The following is a 20,705-nucleotide window of genomic DNA, read 5'->3' on the forward strand; positions in this document are numbered from 1 at the left end:
AGCAGAAGGAACCACCAATTTTGCTTGATTTCCCCTGAGCTTCTATTACAAATAAAAGTGCGCTAAATAAGTTTGTGCCTTCACTAGGCATGTAATAGCATTCAGGCGTAAGATAAACAGTAGTGAGGCGTTTTGCAACTACTTTCCTGCCATTCATTTAGCTACTCAGTTGGGCACTGTACAGATTAGGGGCCCTATAACGTAAAACTATTCCAATATGTTTCTATTCTAATCTCCTGACGTCAAATTTGCGTAACCACCAACGCAAGCACCGGGCGGTCACCCGCAGGGCTGTCTGAACAGACCAATCAAACGCTCTCCTCGTTCATAGGAGGTCACTTTTGTTTGCTTGAAGAACGAATAACATTGCCTAATCTGAGGGGCTTGTCGTATCTAATTGGCTGACAAGAGGCGAGGAGAACGCTCAAGTGGAGAGGGATTCGATGGGGCCGAGCCACTGCACTGAAAGTCGATAACCGGATGAAGAGGGTGGAGCCGGCGTGTAAGATTGGTCGGCTTTCCCTTACTTAGCTTGCGGTGGCTGGTCGAAAATCGCGGCGGCATGCAACGGAAGCTCAAGAATGACCCCAAAACGGACCCTCAGCAAAGAAGAGTTGGCAGAATAAGGGGGTAAACGTGCCGAAAGTGCTCGAAAACGTTACACGGCCACGCAAGAAGGTTTATTATACGCAAATATACCCATGCTCTCCGACAGGTGCGAGTAGCCAGTGACTGAGCGCTCGGCGGCAGCTATCTTTTATTCCTTTCGGAACGGGCAACCTGCGGCTATTCCGAAGCAAACTCAAATTTGTTCGGCATATTAATGCAGCTTTATCACGTACACGTCATTTTGACGCGGTGACTTCTTGCGGTTTTGTGACGTCGCGTGACAGGCAGGTGAAGTGGGTGCATCCCGAAGACTTTTTACCAATAGCCGAGGGCTAATGGCGAAAAGGGGTCGAATCAGAAATAACTGTTTTTCTTTTTTCTGTCAAATCATGCATAATCAGTGTGTACAGGTGATATCAGATGGGGAAGTATCGTGCTTTTCGTGACGTCGCGTGACAGACAGGTGAAGTGGGGGTGGTAGAATAATGTTTTTGACCAATCGTGGATGGCTGATAGCAGAATTGGAATAGAAAAGTTTGGAATAGTTTTACGTTATAGCGCCCTAGGTTAATATCTTTAAAAAAGGTTAAGCATCACTTAAACCAATTCTGCAGTAGCTATTACTGCTGAAGATCCTTGTAGCACATATGACGGGGAATGTCAATCAAATGAGCCCAAGTGAACATTGCCGTATTCATTGTCCTCATCCCTCAGAAACAGAAACCACAGCCATTGATTGCCAAGGCGAGCCTGCACTTTCGTTGCTGTTATACATCACTGTGCATCTTGAGCAGCAATTCTGCGGTCACATTTTCCAACACATATTTTTTCCATTATTCTTGACCTTTGTCATAGCGCAAGTGCTTATATGCTGGTGGCTTCGTAGACGCCAGAGGCGTGCGACCCGATCCGGACAAAATCTTCGCCGTTAGAAATTTTCCTGTTCCGAAGTCTACCAAGGACGTTCGTAGTTTCGTAGGGCTGTCCTCTTATTTTTGACGCTTTGTGAAGGATTTTACGACCATCGCACGTCCCTTTACCGGCCTCTTGAAGAAAGACGCCCCTTTTTCTTGGGGTCCTGACCATGCCGCATCTTTCTCGCAGCTGACTACTCTCCTTACCTCGCCTCCAATTTCGGCCCACTTTGACCCGGCTGCCTCAACGGAAGTTCGAACTGATGCCAGTGGTCACGGCATAGGAGCAGTGTTAGCACAGAGCCAGCGTGGTCATGATCGCGTTATAGCCTATGCCAGCCGACTTCTATCACCCACCGAGAGCTATTATTCAATCACAGAGCGCGAGTGCCTCGCTCTTGTGTCGGCTGCTGCGAAATTTCGTCCATACTTGTACGGACGCCCCATCTGTCTCATCACTGATCACCACGCTCTCTGCTGGCTATCCTCGCTCGAGGACCCCACGGGACGACTTGCTCGCTGGGCGTTACACGTGCAAGAATATACATTCTCCGTGGTACATAAGACGGGACGCTTGCACCAGGATGCCGATTGTTTGTCCCGCTACCCCGTCGACAAACCGGCTGATGCGGACGCCATCGCTTGCGTTTTCTGTGTCCCAGTTGCTTCAAATCGGCAACGAGCAATGGCGTGATCCTTCATTACGCGCCCTCATCGACCGTCCGGAGTCAACTCCTGGCGACGCCTCTCTCCGGATGTTTCTCCTTAAGGCGGGTACATTATACTGCCGCAATCTCGATCCACATGTCCTTGACCTTCTGCTCGTCATTCCATCGCACCTGCGTTCAACTGTCCTCCAGCAACTTCATGATGCTCCCTTGGCTGGACACTTGGGCGTCTCGCGCACATACGACCCTGTATGCCGTCGATTCTTTTGGCCGGGTCTCGCCTGCTCCGTGCGGCGCTACGTTGCCGCTTGTGAGCCCTGTCAGTGCCGGAAGAAGCCCTCCGCACCTCCAGCTGGATGTATCCAGCCGATCGACATCCCACCCGAACCCTTCTTCCGTGTCGGTCTAGACCTTCTTGGACCATTCCCTCTCTCGGGCTCCGGAAATAAATGGGTCGCCATCGCCACCGATTATGCTATGCGGTGCGCATTCACCAGAGCCCTCCCGACAAGTTGCGCTACTGACGTTGCTGACTTTCTACTCTATGACATCATTTTAGTGCATGGTGCTCCGCGTCAATTACTCACTGACCGTGGCCGTAGCTTTCTGTCGGCAGTCGTCGAGGACATCCTCCGCTCCTGCTCGACAAAGCACAAGTTCAGCTCGTCCTACCACCCCCAGACCAACGGCCTCACGGAGTGCCTCAACCGGACCATCACTGACATGCTTTCCAAGTACGTTGCGACCGACCACCACGACTGGGATCTGCACTCACCATATATGACGTTCGCGTATGATTCATCGCGTCAAGACACCACCGGCTATTCACCGTTCTATCTCCTATATGGCCGAGAACCCGTGTTGCCCTTGGAGGCTTTGCTGCCCTCGGTCACACGTTCCGCCACTGAATACGCCCGCGACGCGATCACACATGCCGACCACACGCGCCAGCTCACCCGCTCCCGTCTCGAGGCCTCACAGGAGCATCAGAGATGCCCCTATGGTTGCCACCATCGTGACGTGCACTTTTCTCCGGGTTCTCTGGTGCTTCTCTGGTCACCCGTTTGCCGTGTGGGTCTTTCCGAAAAGCTGCTGTCGCGCTACACTGGCCCTCACCGTGTGGTAAGACAAGTGACCGATGTCACGTATGAAATCATCCCCACCGATCTCTCAGCGTCATCATCAGCTGCAAGTGACATCGTTCACGTGGCAAGACTTAAGCCCTACCACACATCTTTCACCGCGGATGTGTAGATTAAGCACCGGGACGGTGCTTCTACAGCCGGGGGTGATGCTATGCAACAGCCGCCACAGTGCGGCTGCACTGAGGAGGACGAAGACGACGTGTGTGCCGTTTTGATATCGCGTCGCCATTTTGGCCTCCGTGAGCTTACCTGTAAATAAATTGTAAATAGTATTCGGCTTCAGCTTCACGTAACAATTCTTTGATGAACAAAAATCTGGGCAGGCGCTCATTTGTTTACATCTGGATCATGCTGATGCTTCTGAATATGTTAACCCTTTATTGATGAATGTTTGCACCAAAAAAGATGATAAAATTTTTCTTACTGAGTTTCTTTATTGAGTACAGAGTTTCTGGCTAATGTCCTTGGCCAACACTGAATAACGAGCAGCATGCATCGTTTGTTGGTTTAGAGCAGGAACACGGAAAGAGGTGGTAGATCAGTACTTGACTTGCGTTTTTTTGAAAGCACGGTCGTAGGAGGCAGACCGATGCCAGACCTCCGGCTGCAGTGATGTTACACGCATGGTGTAAAGCAAATGAAATGAACACCTATGGTTCACATATGATGAGAGCGGTCTGTACAAATTTCAAATAAAGCCATAGGTGGATTGACCTGAAGCCCACTTTCAGTTTTCTGCCTGGGGGTTTCCCCTTATGGCTACAAAAGTTTGCTCAAGATATATATATTTTTCATCAATTATGCTTATTCTAAATGTATTTTGCGCATTTAGACGGAAAATGAACAACATTTTTTTAGTATTAATATGTGCTGTCATTAAAAGCATGATAAGCCTGTGATAAACCAGCAGTGCAGATCTTTGCCTTCCTCAATCACGTGTGCTGTAGTGTGGCCATGTGGTTGTCTGCAGAGCCTGGCAGAGGTGTTCCGCTGCTTCATTTGCATGGAGTGACTGCGGGATGCGCATCTCTGTCCCCATTGCTCCAAGCTTTGCTGCTACGCCTGCATTCGAGTGAGTCGCAAGTGATTTGCTTGTTTCATTATTTTGTGATCTATTAAAGGGACACGAATGAGTAACAATAAATCCGTTAAGTCTAGTAAAGTATTGTTTCGAAGCTTCATTTTTTTATTCTTTTGATGCAAGAGTTTACCGCTATTGGAGTTAATGTAGGCCAAACTTTCTTTTCATGAATTTCGGGCTGAAATCTGCGCCAGTATGTCAGTGCGATGCCACACTTATCAAATTACTTTCTCTTATTGGGACTGTTTTGGCAGATGCCCAAATCAGAGTGGCGAAATTGTCATGATGGAAGATTTCCACATTTCTGCAGAACTGATTCAGGGGCCTTATTCACTGTCCCTTTGCATCCATTGGTTGATAAATGCGACCTTACTATCCAGTCCGCCATTCTTCTAGTTAGCTCAAATGGTCGAGAGACTGCCTCAAAAAGATGTTAGTCTTGAGTACTGTTCCTTGATTAGGATGAATTTTTATTAAACTGGGAAGAGCTCCTAACTAAAAGACATTCCTTGTGGCTCTACTGATTTGGAAAGTAGTATTTTATTTTGTGAAAATTTTTCCACCTTGCAGATTTTTGCAGATACGATTTTCTTTACTCAGGAACTGTATTTTACAGCTGTTTTTTAACCCTAAATTGAGATAATAAATGAATTTTAATTGTTAATAATAATTTTCATGCTATAGTTTGTTAAAATTAGAAGTTAATATTTTTGGTTTCTTGTTGTAGAAAATAAATTAGTAAAATTAGCATGGAAGTCTCCTTGTTTCCATTGCAAAATTATGTATGGCATCACATACGTTCCTATTACAGTGTCCTAGTGCCGACGCCACCAGAGACAGAATGATAGGTAGCGTTATGGCTAATCCAAGTTGGCCCAAAGGACCTTCTAGAAGTCGTTTTCTGTGCACGTTGAACCTACGACACTCGATAAAGAAATGATCCATAGTTTCAGGTTCATTGCAGTAAAAACATTTAGGAGAAGGTGCCAAACCAGACCTATGGGAATAGAAATTAAGCCTTGGTATTCAGCAACGCATACGCGTAAATGAAACTCCAAATTTTCTTTTTGCACATCATCCGCTGTGCCAAGGAAATCTCAGGTGCTGAAAATCGGCGTTATCTAATACACATGATTGGCATGCTTTTCATGAAAAGATTTTTTAAATCTTGCAGAAGTGACGTATGCCGAAGGTTTTAGGATCCTCAGCACCGGGCCTTTAAGAGATGCCGCTACTGCTGCGTCAGCTGACACGTTTACAGTGAGCACCACGTGACCTGGCAACAATACCAGTTGGATGAGGCGTAAATGTTGGGGAATGAATGAATGAAATTCTCGGAGAATGATAAATGAATTGGGCACAGATAAAGCGGAGCCAACAGACAAGGAGAAGGTTAAGATTGCGGCTGCAGAAATAGATGTTGGAAGTCTCCGTAGAGCTAGGATGATCGCCAATAACTCTGCTTGAAATATTGGCGTAAAGTCGGGTAGTCGAAGGGAGAAAGACCAATTTATTGATGTCGAAAAAATGCCCACTACGGCCTTCTCTTCGCTGACGGAAGTATCTGTGGCTATTACTACATTTATTTGGCGGCTTTTAAGGTGGTCATCTAATAAACCTTTTAGGTATCGAATAGGTAGGAGCTTAGCGTTATTGAAAAATATATCGCAAAATTCAACACATACTATTGAAGTAGGTAAATTTTGAAAAGCCATATCACGGATTGATATTTGCAATGGCTCTAATAGCTTCTGCGCAAAAACTACCTGGGGACGATGCAGTCTGGACCATTTATTCTCAAAGAATGCAGTTGGTTCTCGAATAAAAGTATAGTAAGAGCGTCTCTGCAGAGAAGCATAGATGTTTAGGAATGTTTGGACTGTCAGTATACGAAATCGAGTTTGAAGAGAAGGCAGGTGAGTTTGATGACATAAAATATTATTGACTACAAATTTTGGAAGGCCGAAACACAGACGTAGTGATTCGCGTTCTAAAAGAACCGGAGGACGTAACTTATACGTAGGACCTCCTGAAAATAACACGCATCCAAACTCCAGAATGGGGCGGACATACATACAATAAATCATCAGCAAGGTCTCCTTGCGCATTCCAAAACGACTGCTGCAGACTCCTCGTAATAAACCAACAGCGCGTGCTCCTTTAGATGCGATGTATTCTATGTGTGTCTGCCAATTAAGCTTTTCGGTTTAAATCGTTCCCAGATATTTTAAAGAATGTACCTGCGGAATAACCTCCTGGCCATACGACAGTGTTATTCGGATAGAAGTTAAGGGAAAGACAATGATCGCACTTTTGTTCACATTTAGCGACAGTTGTATTCTTTTTAGCCAAATTTCAATCTGATTCAAACACGACTGCAAAGTTTTATATAGGCTATGTATATCATTCGATACCGTGAAAAATGTGATATAATCAGCGTATACGTATACATGTACGTCATGATGTGTCGGCATGTGATTTAGTAAAATATTGAATAATACTGGGGAAAGTACTGTACCTTGAGGAATGTCCCTTGTCTGTTTGTACCTTTTAGAAGAAACACCGTTTTGATAGCAATAAAATGTTTGTCCGCTTATAAAATTTTGACTCCATGCAATTACATATTGTGGAAGATTCACGCTACTGAGTCTGTTGAATCAAGTACTGTGGTCGACACCGTCATACGTACGCCTTCGCAATGTCTAATGTCACTAAGGCCGCGTACTGGTTGTTCCGGTGAGCGAGTTGAATTCTACTCTCCAAGTCAATATGAACACACAAAATTGAGCAGGTGGGCCTGAATCTTATTTGAGAATCACTAAATATTTGGTTCTCGCCTATCCACCTATCCATGTGACCATACAGAACTCTGTCGGTTAACTTTACAAGATTTGAGGTCAGAAAAATAGGTCTAATGTTGTCTATTGTATATCCATGGCCTGGTTTTTTGAGTAGTGGAATTATTTTGGCAACCTTCCAATCTGGATAAATCCATGAATTTTTAATCGAGTAATTTATAAAATTAAGCAAATCCTGGGGAGACAATTGGAATAATAATTTTATCATTGCTGTAGTTATGCCATAAGGACCTGGGGCTGAAGCTGGCAGCATCTTTACCCCTCTCATTTTTTCTTCTAATGTGACTGTTATGTACTTATTAGCTGGTTCAGGTGCCGGTATATGATAGGGGCGAAGTGATGTGAATCGACGCTCTAAGCCTTTTGAAATATCCTCCAGTGACTGCACTAATTCAGTGCAAGTTAAGCTAACAGGCTCTACATTTATTGGGGCTGAAACAATCTTTTTAGACCAAAGAAACCAAAATAGGGCTTTTTTATTACTAGACTGCGATAAGTAACTGTAATGTTTTGTGTTATAATTTTCTTTCGCTTTGTGAACTGTTTGCCTGAATGTAGCTGCAACAAACTTATAGTCATTCCAATTACGTGGACATTGATCTTATAGTAACTTTCTCCAGGCTGCCTTTCTTCTATATTCGCGTGCACAGTCCGGATTCTACCATGGTGAATAAGTACTACGTTTAGTTGACTGCATACTGAACTTGCGTTTTTTATAACTGTCAATTGGCACGTCACATAAATTAACTGCCTTAACTTCATCATTTAGGCCAACCTGTTTTTCTAAAGCTGATCGAAGTGAAACTTGAAATTTACTATAGTTAACATAACTTCGGATATGCTTTTAAACCAAATTAATTAGGCGCGTTATTTCAAAAGTTATTGAAAGATGGTCGCTATTTGTGGCCGAGGTAATAGCAAACCAGGAGGAAATTACACAGCAGGAACTGGAAAAAGTTAGGTCTAACACCGAACGCGATTTTCCGGATACCTAAGTTGGTGTTCTCGAATTTACACAAATAAGGTAATTTGACGAAACCGAATCTAACAATCGTTTACCACAAGAGTCGGACCGATAACCCCACGATACATGGTGAAAATGAAAATCACCAGCTATGATTATATCCTTTCTGCATGCTGCGACCGAGGCATCAAGAGAGCCTGTATTGCGGACTCCTGTAGGGAAATAAACATTGATTATCGAAAATGGGGCGCATCCAGGAAGTGTTACATCGAATGCTAGAATCTCACTTACGGTGGAGAATGACTGGTGACTAATTTTAGCTCTATGACAAATTTCTGTTGAGATGAAAAATGCTAATCCCCATCTACGAGAAGGACGATCTAGACGAAAACTGCGATAATTCTTTAAATGATAACTATTTTCTGTGGATAACCAAGTTTCTTGCAGAATAATCAAATCAGGAGAAATATCTTCACAGATATATGAGAGATAAGCGGCTGCAGCAAAAATGGAACGACAGTTCCACTGCAGCACTTTCAAGCTTCCTATGTTGACGATATTCCGGCAGTATTAACTGCCGTCTGTAGAGTGGTATCGTTTAGGAAATCAACTTTTAATGACCTCTTATTTTCACTCTCTTTAGCTTTTAGTTTGTGGAGGGTACTAGCTCTCGGGGAGTATGGAGAAGCAGGACGTTTACAAGTTCTAGCATCCAAATCCATGTTCTCCATGGTATCCGAACCGGATTCGTGACTGTGAAAGCCCTGAGTTGCGGGAATTTCGGAGGCATCAGTACTGCGAGGCGAGGCCTCTGCCGATACGTGTTTCTCTATGTTCTCATCAGAGACTGCGGTTTCAGAAGCAACACTTGGACGTGCAGTAGCATGCAAAAGTTGCGACAACTGAGAGGTGAGAACTTGTCCAACAGTCTCTGAAAGGTTTGTAACTAAACTGTCAAGGGCTTTTTCCATAGCTTTTTCTACGGCAGTAGCTACAACATCACCAAGAGATGCATACATTGCTTTGGAGTGACGAGAAGCAGCTTCAGCATAGCCACATGATTTCTCTAATGAGAGTGCACGAGCTTCACGACGTCAACACAGTTTCCGTTCTATAATTTGTAGAATTTCGAGCTCTTGGTCTCTCGCAGGGCATTGCGCATAGTCCGCAGGGTGGGAACCTTAACACAAACAACATCGTTCCCTCTGAGAGAAACACGTTTTTACATTGTGGCCTTCTTCGCAAATGCGGCACCGAAGCTCTGATCGACATCCCTTAATACTGTGGCCATATATCGCCAACACTGAACGCATTGCACTCGGCTGGGAGAAATTGCTTCCACCCTCTATATTAATGGCCACGCCTTAATCTCCGACGGCTCGTTTGTGCCCGCAAAGGTGACAATAACCGACTCTGTGGGGCTCTTTGGTTCTCACAAACGTGTGAACATCGACAGACGGAGACGGCACCTGCCGGGGAGAACATCTGCAGGACCTCGGAAGCACACATACTCGCGTCGACTCCACGAACTAGCCCCTTAACGCAAGCTAGATGAGCAGGAATGAAAGATCTCACCGGGTGATTCGCGAACATTTCGCACTTTAGATGCTCGGAGACACAGGTCTGCTATGGCGCACAGCATAGAATGCTCCCTCTGCCAAATTGTGGAACATCGGTTATGTTTTGGAAATGCGGGGTTGCTTTCCGCAGCTCTTCTTGAATCACTTTGGGATTCTTCACGCGTATGTATCCCCCATTGGTCGGCACTAGGGCCACTGGAACGCTGTGAATGCCACTGCGCAAGAAAGTCTCTATAGGCATGTCATTAGTGGGAAGCGAAGCGGTCCAGAGGAAATATCTCTGGCCGGGAGAAGAAAGAGACATTAGGAGCTCACAATCAGATTGACGACACAATAAGAGGTAAGTACAAAACAAAACTAAAGAAAATGAACGGTCCATACCTGACTATCTCAGATGTGAACGCACGTATGCGAGGAAACCATTCCACGGGCTCAATGGGGGGATGTTGCTTCTGATGATGATGATGAAGCCTCAATCAATGGCACAAACCCACTATGGGGGATAGGCCACGAATCGGGTGGTAATATGATTGAATAAATAAAAGAATTTGATTAATAAATAACTAACACAAAAAGTAAAATAAATATATAATCCAAGATTCTACTTCTTCCTCTTCTTGTAACACGTCATCCCAGACAGTGGCGCATACCCACTATGGGGGATTGGCCAAGAAGCAGGCGGTTTTCCGTATGCTTAGAGGTGAAGCGCCACTAGATTGAATTAGTGGAGTGGTGGGACGATAGAACTGTAATTTAGAAATGTTGTGAATATATTGTTAAGAATTTTGATAAAAGAAGATAACGTAAAGAAATGAAATAATAGAAATTATTGATAATTTTAGAAATTCAGCAGGGTACACTTTTAGTCTCTCTAATAAAATTATAAACTGCAAGAAAAGCCTTCCTGTGGCTCCTAAAAAAAAAGCTCCTAAATGTTACACAATAGCATAAGAAACTGTTCACCACATGGTACTTGCGCCAGACCACATTCCACACACATGTAGGATACAACCGTTAGCATGGGTTTTTCTTAGTTAGGTAGCGGAATAGATGCAGGACTGAAACTATTATCAGATACTTTTTATGCAACAAACTTCCTGCCCCCCAACATTCTGCATTATGCTATTATTTTTATTTTACAAGAACGTAGGCTGCCAGTTCCCCATGGTATAGTAACAGGGACTCAATGTAAACCCACCTGTCTGCTAAGTACTGAATATGAACAGCTTCTATTACATCACATTTCAGCTGCTGTCTGGCCATGCTCCCGATACTGCGCTGGTCAAAGAAAGGTGCAACCACACATTACACAATGGTTTTCGTATTATTGCGTCAGCTTTTTAAGGCTAATTTTAGCCCCCCCCCCCAAGTTATCTGGGAGCCATTCCATCACAGTGACGATGGCTCAGGCGAGGACCTGTTTGTACGACAAGGTTAATATTCCTCTTTCTCTTACCTAAAGGACCCCTGAAACGGTTCGGCCAAATTTTGTAGACGCGTAGGGTACAGCTTAAATAGAACATTCGCACCACAATTTAAGTGAAGCGTTACGTATTAATGGAGCTACAAGCTATTACAAGTTACCCTCCTCCCTAGCCATGCTTTTCCTCCTCAACTGGTTCGCCGAGCGTTCGGGGCTAAGCTCCACCTTCTCTGGTTCTGCGTCACGATGCGACGTCACATCGTCCACTTCCGTTTGCTTTGGAGCCAGCCCCCGCCTGCACGAAACCACTCCGCTAGCCGCTTGGCCGTCAACCCCAAGCGAGAGCCTGGTAGAGTATTCTGGTATTCCTGGAGAGTATCTAGTATTCCGGTAACAAGAGGCAAGCTGGGTGTTTCGGCTGATAACTGTAGGCATAAACTCAAGCTGATGAAGGAACTTTAGCATAGACGTACGTGAGCGGCCTGATCGGTCTGCACGGTCCAGCCACTTGTTGACGCGGAGCTTAGCCAGCCAAACAAAGAGCTAATATTTCTCTAACCAAGTGGAAAACATCTTAAACATCTACGAAAACAACGTGTTGATGATTACACTCTTGCGAAAAATTTACACCACCAGCAAAGACGAATACGTTTTGTTACTGCTACTGTGTGTGGTTGAGCTCTATGTCACCAGGTGGCTGCACCGTGCAGACCATTCACAGTTGCGCTTCTGCTCACCCGTTAAACGGCACAGTCAAGCGGCCAGGCCCTGTCCCCTTGCGCTTGGCGTTTGGCTTAATGCCGGACTCGCGAAACGCTATTGTGTTAGTAATCTTCCGGTGTAAAGTGACGGCCGCAATCGCGCAAATCCTGGCGCCGATCGGATAGTGGCAGTCCGATGCGTTGCAGCCAGTCCGCTCCTATACTGGCTTGCAGAGAGACACGATGTCGCAGCTTGACATACTGCCAGTCGCTACGTTTGCATTCCACAACGCAACAAAGTCGAACCATAGCGCTCCCAAAAAGACAGACCGACACTGACGGCGCAGCTCTCGTCAAGAACGGAGCACGTTGTAATACAAGCAGACGACACTTGCTGTGTTGCGGAAGTGCACTGAAAAATTGTTCTTGTGCATTCTCTTTATGTTACTTTCTTTTTATAAAAAAAAGGTAGCTAACATTCCAACCATTACGAACATCATTTGTTTACCATAAGGTTGAAAAAATTATCGATCACGCGCCCTGGTCAGCCAATTCGATAGCTCGCCCCACTGACGTCATATGGGTAGGGGCGGCTTAAAATTCCGCCGAGCAGTGTGCTGCAATTGGCAGCGATGTGCGTTTTTAAAACCTTATAATAAATTAAACGCTTTACGTGGAGCACTTTTACGCGTCAATTAATGATCAGAAAGACCTACCCTAATGACAGTACATTTGTAGAAAATCGTCAAAATCGTTTCAGGGTCTCATTAAACCTCCCCTCACTTTACTAATTATGTGACACAGCACCATAATTGTTATGCTGCCTCTTTAAAAATGCCTAATTTATTGTACAGGCAGAAACAGCTTCGCTAACTGCAGCACTACTCAATTTTCATTGAAAATACTATCTTACTCCTGAAGTAGTGCAACTACAGCTACCACGCTGGTTGTTTGCTGGTGTAAAATTTTAAGTAGCTTACCGGCTAATCTAAAAACTACAATATTTTTATCGTCATATCAGCAATAATAGTAGCCATGCCATGTGTCGCATTCGCAGTTATGTGAGCAACATGCACTGTCGATTTATCTGTTCTTGCCCTTTCGTTTCTCACGTGATATTGCTGGGCAAGCAGTCAAATTGGATAGTTCTTAGACACTGGCTGTCACCTCCTTACTTTCCTTATGAAATAATTGTGCGTGAAATGAGGCTTTTTTCTTGGTGAAAGAGTTCTAGTTTAAGGCCTAAACAACCTCCATGGCAGTTTACATTTAAGGAGTGTAAGCATCTTCTGAAAGCATGTACATGAGGAACACTGCAGAAAGAGCACTTTAAAAAAAGAACACGAGTCTATTTATCACCAAGGCCAACCCTTGTGTATTCTTCAATACTTAACAAAAGTCGAACTCAAGACTGATACTGAGGTGCAAGGTGTCCATATCATATTACCTTGTGAAAGCACAGTGGTGCCTGGACGTTGTGGGATCAACTCAGACGTGGAGATCAGCACTGATCAACAACACTGCAGTCTGCTTACAGCCTTTCTGCAGGCCCAGTCACACCTGCATTAGAACAAGTGAGCTTGGTGTCACAAGAGTACTGTATTTACTCGCATAATGATTGCACTTTTTTGTGAAAAAAATGGACGGAAATTCAGGTGTGTGATCATTACGCGGGTAAATTTCCAGCAAAAACAATTTGTTTTCATCTCGCATTTGCTGCGGGATGGCAACAGGTCACCAAATAGGTGGCTGCCACTGTATGTAGTGCGGGACACCAAAAAAAAAATGGCGGCCAGCGCAGCAAGCTGAACACACCAAATGCACCAAACGCGATTTTTTTTCTTCTCGTGAGTACATTACGTGCATTGAAACAGTTTCTTCCGTATCAGTAATGAATAATATAGTTACTATCGGTAAGTTTGTGGCAATAACGTAGCCACGTCCGCTATGAGCGGGCAGAAACAGATTGGCACGCTTAGCTGCCAGTGACATAGAAAAACACGGTGGGCATGCTGCAGAAACTGCGATATTTGTCTTCACTACTATCCTAATACAGCACGTTTCCGCTAAGGTTGGGTAAATATCTTAGCTGCGTTACAAGATTTATTGCGTGCCCACGAGTGCAGATGAGAAGAATCGAAAGGCGCCTTTTTTGTTGTTGTTGACAATAACCATTACAAAGCCTAAACATAATAAAAGCAATTTTGGTTGTAGCTTTTTTTGTCATGGAAGTGCGGAAAGTGATGAAAGGAATGAAATTGTGCATCTGCTTAAGAATGTTTCGTGCGTGCAGACCGCTTGGTTTGTCTTGAATAGTTGTTCGCGTAGCATTCGACAGATCATAAACGCGATCATTAACAGCTAGACTTCGCACATAACATATCACTGCGGCAAGTTCGGGGTGCGATCATTACACCGGAAATAAAAAAAATCGGATTTGGACGACAAAATTCTGCAACCAGAAAAGGACTACTGCTTCGGAGCCAACTAGCGAGAGGGAGGTAACTAAGCTGCGCAAAAAGGAGCGGTTGCATGACCCCGTTCGTCAGAGCGGCGTGCCTCGAATGGCCCCAGAATGGAAGCGGTATTTGTAGGCAAGGCAAAGCTGCTGAGGTGGCAGTACTGCGTGGTTGCCAAGCGAAGAACTCGACTGTAGCTGGATGCGGAAGATTTAGCCTGTCTTCTGCTGCTCGGTCGCCATCCACAGGAAGCTGTGTAGCAGCGTCATCTGGTTGACGAGCGGTGGCGGGATCGATGAGGCCGAAACCGGAATGTAGCGGAGCAAGGGAGCATAGCAGGAAAGCCTGCGCAAAAAAGGAGCGGTTGCATGACCACGTTCGTCGGAGCGGCGTGCCGCCTGATGACGATGATAATATAAGACTGACAAGTTCATTATCATGTGCAGAACAAACCAAATTGTTCTGGAATCAAGTAATCTTCCACCACCTCTGAAAAAAAGCATGCATGAAAGAGTACGTAGAGCGCAGGGGTGTTGATGGATATTAAATACCACTGTCATGCAGTAGACACTACGTCGGCAAAACAGGCCAATGTATAAATGAATGGATTTGCAACCATGTCAACTGACTGCTCAGGTCATTTGATGGTCACTTGGTAGTGCAAAGCTCACTTGCATTATTTTGTTTGAAAACTGTGCAACGGTGGCAATGTGTTACGAGCATAGGGCTGGCAAGATTTGTGAGCCTTTCCTTATATGCGTGACAGGGAATCTGCGAGTTGGCTCTCCTTCCAGTGGATTATCAGATAGCAAGACTGCTTATTTAGAATTGTAAAACAAGTGTCATAGTAGCCATGACATGTGTACTTTTCGCAGTTGTGTGAGCAACATGCATTGTCGATTTATCTGTTCTTGCCCTTTCACCTCTCGCTTTATATTGCTGTGCAAGCAGTAAAATTGGACGGTTGTTAGACTGTTATGTCCTGTCACTTCCTCACCTTTCTTATGAATTGTGCGCTAAATAAGGCGTTTTTCTTGGTGAAAGAGTGCTACTTTAAGGCAAAAAAATGTTCCATGGCAGTTTGCATTTAAGCATCCTCTGAAAACATGTACATGAGGAACACTGCAAGGAGAGCCCTTAAATAAAGAACACGAGTGTATTTACCACCAAGGCCAACCCCTGTGTCTTACAATATTTCTCAAAACTGATACTGCTGTGCAAGGTGTCTGTATCATATTACCTTGTCAATGAAGCTACGCACAGTGGTGCCTGGATGTTGTGGGGCCAACTCAGATGTAGAGATCAGCACTTATCAGCGACATCAGTAGCCTGCTTACACTCCTTCTGCAGGCCCAGCCACACCTGCAATCAAACAAGTGAACTTAGTCTCCCAAGAGTACACTATAAAAAGAGACACTGCGTACAAAGCTTTTCTTATTAGGTATAAATGGGAATGAAATGGTGATATTCGCCCATAGAAACTTTGAGTTAACAAAGCCTGCAAGTTAAGAAAAGTGCAATGTATGAGCCATCTGTGCAAAAACATTATTGGAAGGTCCCTTTTTTTCGCTGTTGTCCTCCTCCTCGTGCATAGATGGCAGACAGGTTAAGTAAACTGCACCAGACTGCCACATGTTGTAAGCAAAGGTGGTCACTTCTATGGGGAGTAGCCTATAGGCTGCTGCTTGAAAGAGTATTAGAAAATTCGAATAATGCATATATGCATTATTCACAAGAGGCCTTATTTCTCTGAGAATGCCACAGCCAATCACATATTTCAAATTCACCGATTTAATATGCTTGCAAAGTACAGCATGGCTTTGAGGGTACCCCAAAATACTGAAGTTCACATCAGCCAAGTCAAGCAGACAACACCATAATCAAGCCTTTGTGACCACTGCACCAGGTTGACTGACATGCGTAACAAGCAGTTTGTGATACCACGTTATTACATCCTGCAACTTATGTGACATCAGAGATCAGCTTCAAGCTTGACGCTAAGCTATACTAGGGACATATAATGAACTGGCTACATTAAAATCTAAAGCAGAAGTGTTGAACATTGTTTGCCAAACTTGCCAGCCTGTGCACTTTATATATTGCAAAAATTCTAGACAGAAATCCTGTGTTGGAAAGACAGCACGCACTTTCCTAAAGATTTCTCTCAGCACCCACATTTATCTACACATACATTATTAACCATTACTTACCTTGACATGCTGCACACAAGCAGCACACTTGGAAAATCAGAAACTAACATGATTTTAGATCAGTGGGTTTTTGTCAGTGCTTTTGTTGCTGCAAATTTAGCCTGCTTCTGGAACGTATCTTAATAAACTTACCTAAAGCAAGTGCCCCTCTGGTATTTTTGTTAGAGATTGCCAGCATTGCTAGCAATTAAGAAAGCAGCATAAGCGCCATGACTTATTCTTTACGTGCGTTTTCGCAATCCTAGGCCACCGCATTTCTCAACAGCTCTAAAACATCTTCACTAATGGAACTTCATTCTAATTACTTAATGGAACATAGGTAAAATTATAGAATAGCAAGAATTGATAAATTGCATGAGCGATTCAGGAAAGTTGGCAGGTACGAAATACACGAACAGAACCTAGAACACATAAATGGCTGTGACCGTTTTGTACGTACCTTGTCAAAGCAAGCAGATCAGATGCTTTGTCGTGCTGTTCAGGCTGCATCGTGCCGCAGACTCCTACGTGGTGCAGAGATCCCTTCGTCGCAGGAAATTGTGACATCCCTAAACAATAAATGTTCAGCCTATTGTAATCACTGCTGAAACTGCAAACTTGTGATTTAACAACATCGCGTCAGATTGTGGAAAGCTCTCGTACAGCCAGCTACATGAAGCTGCATCTGCTTAGACAAATTAAATATTTCATTCTTACATCGCAGGTGGTTATTCAACATGTCAAAGGCACGAAAACAAGCAGAACACTAAACACAAGAAATACAGATTGCATTGGCGACAATCTATAAGCAGCAAAGTTTGCATACAAGCTAAAATCTTCTCACGAGTCAGACCATTTGGATGCCGTCGCGCGTTGACGTTAGCTGTGAAAACATTTGCGCAACACATCAACATACTTCTAGAACGGTCTATACAATTTCTTGCTCAGAAATTGCATACAGAAGGAGTGACATTCCCTGCTTGAATTTTTGTGCCCGTTCAGACCAAGCGATGACCCGGCGCTAGCATACTTCATAACAAAACGAAAATAAACAATAGATAAAGCTCTTAGCAACATCAATCTCGTGGTAACTTTCATGAAACTTTTTACTAAACGTGCACTACGATATCGAACGAACATTAGGGAATCAGTGTTACTGGTTTTTTAGCTGTACTAATCATCCTCTGCTGCGCATGACAAGGTACACTACATGAACCATAAGAATACGCTAGGCGCCGGACTTACCTTCTGAGGCGGGCGCTCCTTCATGTCCGTTCACGCTGCATCAACTGCACCAACAGTCCTTCCAGCGTAGTGTTGAACTGCGGTGAACTACAGCACGCGATAGCACAACTGTCAACACATTCTTCCGTGCACTGTGACCTGATGCGGAAGCGGCGAGAGTACAACAGCTTCTCTGAACCGCGCCCAAAGAAAGCGCGAATGGACCGCACTACGATAATCTACAACGGTGCAACGCAAGAAACATACAGCGAGTTAAGAGCGTTGCACAGGCCCCAGGGCTTAGTATACGTTCTCTAAGCACCGCGTAAATATGATCAAACGGTCACTATCACATCGTCCGCCGGGGCGCGCATTTACATTCGCTCGCCTAGAGTCACTAGCGGTTCATCCAATTCATAGCGGTTCATGAAGCATAGCGCCATCTGTATGTGGTGGGAACACTTCCGGTGGAAGAAAAAATAATGTGACGCCATGTTTGTTAAACGCAGAAGTGACGTCATTTTGTTTTCAAAGGCGCGAAATTTGTTTTGCTGGCCTGCTTTTGGAGCTAATATTCTAATTCCCCGCCATTCAACTTGACGGGCCTTTCGAGCTTTCTTTCAGCGCGGAAAACGATGCAGGAAAAGGCCAGCCGTGCGGTTGTCCAAATCGCACCGCTGCAGAGAACATGCTTTCGTTGGAGGCCGACGGAAGCTTTAGTTGTAGAGTGCTGATCCCTTCGTCGGACGCCAAGCCCGTCGACAGGCGCAGTCGCATGAAAACTACACAATTATCTGGCGGTCGTAACTCACTACTTTCGACTGAACAGATTAAGAAGCGATGAAGCTACCCGCGTCACCAAATTCAGACAAACTTCGACAAGCAAGAAAGCACAAACTGTGAGGGAGGCGTATTTCAACAGGTGAACTTTACGTGTGCGCCTTTCTGCTCATTTCAAGACGTGCATTGCATTGCGAGTGATAGTGGCGTCAACGCCCCCTGTAACAATGGGCGTTGAAAAAAATTAATAATAATAATAAACTTAAATAAACGTGTGTTTTCTTAACTCGTCACGGATATATAAAATTAACCAGGGATTTTATTTTCGTTGAATGAATCTAACTGGTGTCTCGCTTGAATTAAAAAACACTTTTTTTTATTTCCCAAGGTTTGTTCCCTCCAAACATAGTAGCGCTTCAATCGCTGCTCCCATAACCACCCTTGCTGATGTCGGTGACAATATGTACTGAACCCATGGAGGAAGGAAACTGAGAGGCCCTATCCGCTTCGCGCGCTAGGAGAAAAGTGTGGAGGAAATGACGTAGTAGGTTCTCCTCTTTCTTGTTCATTTTTTATTTCATTGCCGTGGTGGCCACACCTTTCGGGCCACAATGGCGGCTTTTTTTGGTGCTGTGCGCTCACACGTGTTGCTCCGTAGTAGGTTTCGTACCGTGGCAAAGGCACCGTGCGGGCAGGTTTGCGTTGGTCTCCGTGTTTTGCTGCACTGCGTTATCTGCACCCTGCTCTCCCGGATGTTGCTATGACCAGGGGGGACAGGAGGAAAGAAAGTTCGTGAAATGAACGCGCACGCAACGCTGTATGCAATGTACCGTGTCACGGCAATGGCTACGACGAAGGAATATCCGTGGGAAATTTTGCCCTCTTTGGCAGAATCATTCTAACGTGCCAATGATTGTTTAGTATTGCTGCGGAGCGTGCGGGTCCGAGCAGCACGGTTGCGCGCAGCGCGGCGTGGTTTCGCGAAAAATGTAAACAAGAGAGGAGAGCTGGCCCGATAGGCGGAGCAATGCCATGAGCAACGCCAACTTCCGGCTTCACTTTAGCTTCACAAAGAGTGACGTCAGGGCCTCTCCTGAGTTTCCTTCCTCCGTGACTGAACCGCTTTTCGCCCGAAGCTTCGCGACCTATTTGGACCGATCTTGCAAACAATACTACCCTGCGCTATGGTATATTTCTATGGGGCTCTTGCATTGCCCAGGGGGCGCTGCGAAAATGGTGATAAAAAGCGCCCTCTGTCCTAAAATGGGTCGTACCAAACTCGGTCGTTTGCTTCGGAAAGCACATTTACATTATGGACCCGCCACTTTTGGTTGTGTTGTATCACGGCCTGCAGCAAATATCGGGCGCCGAAGATTTTTTCAGGGGTGGCACGCTGCGTACAGGCAAGAAATTATGCAGTGCCGAATACATGTACGCCGTTCAAGAATTAAGCGGCGAAGTTTTAGCGCGGTGTCAATCGCCAATGAAGCGAGTCGCGTACGAAGTGGAACTTCAGGTAAGGTTTGCACGCTGCTAGATTCAGGCTCAAAAACGCGAGGAAATGCTGATGAATCCACAGCAGCGTTAAGCAGACATCATGTGTACGGAACTGCTCGAGCACACGACGGTACGCGCCGCGATGTACGAACTGCTCGAGCGCACGATCGTACGCGCCGCGACGGCAGCGGTCGTTCGACATGCCGCGAAACGGCGGGCCTCCTGCAATCTTTGTTGAATGCTTGCCGCTAAACAAGTAGTTATGCCTGCGTTGCAGTAGCGGCCATCTGTCCCTCTTAGTAAATGGTAATAACTGATGCAATGCATATATGAGCTCGCACGTACGTGCGAATCGCGCTGCAGCGCGAGCTCGTGCGCAGCTCACTTGACGTAGCTTTTAATGACAGCGCTCGAACATCGATCTGCTGTAATCAATACTACCTTGCTGCGCTGCCTCAATATGCTGGCTTGAGGTCAAGTATGGGCACATTTAACTCTCGAAACCGTGCTGCTCGTAGTGGAGTAGTGAATTGTCACCGAATCATCCCGGCCATTCGTGGTCATTTGCACACACCTGGTCACTTGACCACTTCGTATCGGTCGAACTGGTAAT

General features: G+C 45.1%; 1 protein-coding gene across 4 annotated transcripts in view; it reads right to left on the reverse strand.

Annotated features, from left to right (window-relative positions):
- The window catches only part of LOC139052528 (uncharacterized), a 330,782-nt gene extending 320,487 nt beyond the window's left edge, over positions 1-10,295 (reverse strand). For all 4 annotated transcript variants that reach the window (XM_070529643.1, XM_070529644.1, XM_070529641.1 and 1 more), the window contains exon 1: positions 10,201-10,295. The gene's annotated coding sequence lies outside the window, so the exon portion shown is untranslated. The remainder of the gene's footprint in view (positions 1-10,200) is intronic.
- Positions 10,296-20,705: the final 10,410 nt, after the last annotated feature.

Source organism: Dermacentor albipictus, unplaced genomic scaffold (genome assembly GCF_038994185.2).
Source record: "Dermacentor albipictus isolate Rhodes 1998 colony unplaced genomic scaffold, USDA_Dalb.pri_finalv2 scaffold_26, whole genome shotgun sequence".
NCBI lineage: Eukaryota > Metazoa > Arthropoda > Arachnida > Ixodida > Ixodidae > Dermacentor > Dermacentor albipictus.